At 35.6% G+C, this 3,781-nt stretch overlaps 1 pseudogene; it reads left to right on the top strand.

Annotated features, from left to right (window-relative positions):
- Window positions 1-578: 578 nt before the first annotated feature.
- Window positions 579-3,401, top strand: LOC130844719 (centromere protein K-like; annotated as a pseudogene).
- The last annotated feature ends 380 nt before the right edge of the window (window positions 3,402-3,781 follow it).

Genomic DNA, 3,781 nt, shown 5'->3' with positions numbered 1-3,781 from the left:
CCTAAACTTGTGATTGGTATCTGAAGTAGAAAGGGGTAGTTTTGTGGGACTGAGTCCCTAACCTGTGGAATCTGATGCTATCCCTGGATAGATAATGACAGAATTGAGTTGAATTGCAAAACACCTAGCTGGAGTCAGAGAACTGCTTGGTGAAATGGGGGCAAACTTCCCATATGGTGGAATTGGGTGCAGAAAACTTAATGCCCAAAGTCCAGCCAGGCCTCAAGTGCCACTCTTATCTAGCTCCTTAACCAATGACAGCTCCAGAAACCCAGCAGTTAAGAAGGAAAGACAAAGGGGTGGGGAACTGAGGAAACTGATTAACTTAAGGGTTTCTCTTCAAGTACTCCTTTATTCTCTAATACATTCTTTGAATAAAGTGATAAGGAAACTGATGCACAAATACTTTAAGGGCTTGTCCAAGGTCCCAGACCTTTCTAAAATTATCATAAGTCTAAGAAAATCACAAGCATGAGTCACTGAATCAGCAAGATACAGATACAGACTGTACTACAGATGTGGAAGATACTACAGATGCTGAAGAAGAACTTACTAAAGAAGGTGAAGGAATATGAAATATGGAAGAATGTCAGAGTAAATTATTGCTTGCTGGAACTGAGACATTCACTGATTCAAATGCTCAGTTATTATTAATTATGTAAGTGAAATGTTTGACCACCTCTAGACTTAGTCAATGGCAGAAAGAAACTCCTAAATTAATTCCACTATCTGAAGACTTTCTAATAACATTAGGAAAAGAAGAGTTCCAAAAATTAAGACATGATCTAGAAGTGGTACTGTCTACTATTCAAAGAATGAAAAGATAAAGGAAAAACAGTGGTTGGATGAACAGCAACAGATACTGGAATCTCTTGATATACTAAACAATGAAACATCACAGAGTGACATAATTTTCTGACTCGAGAACCATTAATAAGCTGAAAACAAAAATGCTTAATATAAAAGAATATAAGGAGAAACTCTTGATTACCTTGGGTGAGTTTCTAGAAGACCATTTTCCTGTGATAGAAGATTGAAAAAGAAAAACATTGTCTTTTCTTGCCTCCTTTGTCATAGATTAATTGATCATAAGTGCCTGGGTTTATTTCTGGGCTGTCTACTCTGTTCCATTGACCTATGTGTCTGTTTTTGTGCCAGTTCCATATTGTTTTGATTACTGTAGTTTTGTAGTATAGCCTGAAGTCAGGGTGCCTGATTCCTCCAGCATTGTTCTTTCTCAAGATTATTTTGGCTATTTGGGGTCTTTAGCATTTCCATATAAATTTTAAAATTATTTGTTCTAGTTCTATGAAAAATACCTATGGTATTTTTAAAAAATATTTATATACTTATTTATTTACTTATTTATTTATTTATTTGGCTGTGCCAGGCCTTAGTTGTGGCACTTGGGATCTTCACTGGGTGTGCAGGATCTTTGATTGAGGCATGCAGGATTTTTTGGTTTCAGCATGTGGGATTTTTTAGTTGTGGCATGTAGGCACTTAGTTGCAGCATATGGGATCTAGTTCCCTGACCAGGGATCAAACCCAGGCCCCCTGCATTGAGAGCCCAGAGCATTAACCGCTAGACCACCAGGGAAGTCCCACCCATGGTATTTTGATAGGGATCTCATTGAATCTGTAGATTTCCTTGGGTAATATGGTCATTTTAACAATATTTATTCTTCCAGTCCAAGAACACAGTATATCTTTCTGTTTGTGTTGTCTTCAATTTCTTTCATCAGTGTCTTATAGTTTTCCAAGTACAGTTACTTTGACCCTTTAGCTAGGTTTATTCTTAGGTATTTTATTCTTTTTGATGCAATGATAAATGGGATTGTTTCCTTAATTTCTCTTTCTGACTAAAAATGGGCAGAAGACCTGAAGAGACATTTTTCCAAAGAGAACGTTTTCCCAACAGGCACATAAGAAGATGCTCAATCATTAGGGAAATGCAAGTCAAAAGCACAATGAGGTATCACCTCACACCTGTCAGAATGGCTATCATCAAAAATAACACAAATAAGGGAGTTCCCTGGTTGCCTAGTGGTTAGGATTCGGCACTTTCACTGCAGAGGCCCAGTTTCTTTTCTTTTTTTTGTTTTGTTTTGTTTTGTTTTTTGTTTTTATTTTTTTATTTTTTTGGGGGTACACCAGGTTCAATCATCTGTTTTTATACACATATCCCCGTATTCCCTCCCTTCCTTGACGCCCCCCCCTCGAGTCCCCCCCACCCTCCCTGCCCCAGTCCTCTAAGGAGGCCCAGTTTCAATCCCTGGCAAGGGAACCATCCTGCACGCCCTATGGCACGGCAAAAAAGAAACAAAAACAAACGAACAAACCCCAAATAACAAATGTTAGCCAGGATGTTGAAAAAGAAAACCCTCATACACTGATGGTGAGAATATAAATTGGTGTAGCCACTATGTAAAACAGTTTGGAGGTGTCTCAAAAAACTAAAACTATTACTAACATACGTCCCAGCAATTCCACTCCTGGGTATATGCCCATAAAAAACAAAAACACTAATTCTAAAAAATACATGCACCCCAATGTTCACAGCAGCATTAATTACAACAGTCAAGATATGGAAGTAACCTAAGTGTTCATCAACAAATGAATGGATGAGGTGGGTAATATTCCATTGCGTGTATTATATATACACGCAATGGAATATATATACATATACATGCAATATATATATTACATATAATGCATATATATGTAATATGTATATTACATACAATGGTAACATTCCATTGTATGTGTGTATATATATACACACATACAATGGAATATTGCTCAGCAATAAAAAAGAACACAATTTTGCCATTTGCAGCAACATGGATGGACTTGGAGGGTATTATGCTAAGTAAAATAAGTCAGACAGAGAAAGATATATACCATATGATATCACTTACACAGGGAACCTAAAAATACAATAAGCTAGTGAATATAACAACAACAACAAAAAGCAGCAGATTCACAGATATAGACAGCAAACTAGTGGTTACCAGTGGGGAGAGTGAACGAGGGAGGGACAATAGAGGGGTATGGGATTAAGAGGCACAAACTATTATGTATAAAATAATCTACAAGGATATACTGCACAACATGGAGAATATAGTCAATATTTTATAATCATAAATAAAGCATAACCTTTAAAAATTTTGAATCAGTATATTTTACACCTGTAACATATAGTATTATATAGCAACTATACTTCAATACAATTTTTTTAAATAAATTAAACATAAATTTAAAAAAATAAAAATACAGAGAAAAAAACATTCAAAAATCAACTGTGTAACTGATAGCATTACATGAAATGTTAGAGATTCATTAAGTAGATTATTTGATGTCCCACATGATCCATATGTCAAAATCAGTGGTTACTTTTGAGTCCAGTGGTTAGGACTTAGTGCTTTCACTGCAGGGGCTCAAGTTCAATCCCTGGTCAGGAAACTAAGATTTCACAAGCCATATGGCATAGTCAATACATACATACATACATACATACATACATACATACATACATACATAAATAAATAAAAACTAAGCAACAAGGTGGAAGCAAAACTAATTGTGAAGTTCCTGGTAATCAAAGACCATGCAATTGCAATTAAAATAGATAAATGAAAATAAATTTTAAAAAATTAGCTTGTAGCAATGTACTTTCAATTGCTTTTCAATTACAAAACAGCTTTTAAAATTGTTAAAACTCAGTTCCAATAATGTACAGATATAACAGGACAGAACAACAAATGCTGGAGAGGGTGTGG

Source organism: Hippopotamus amphibius, chromosome 2 (genome assembly GCF_030028045.1).
Source record: "Hippopotamus amphibius kiboko isolate mHipAmp2 chromosome 2, mHipAmp2.hap2, whole genome shotgun sequence".
Lineage (NCBI taxonomy): Eukaryota > Metazoa > Chordata > Mammalia > Artiodactyla > Hippopotamidae > Hippopotamus > Hippopotamus amphibius.
Note: the sequence above shows the minus strand (reverse complement) of the source record. Positions and strands in the feature narration are given on the sequence as shown.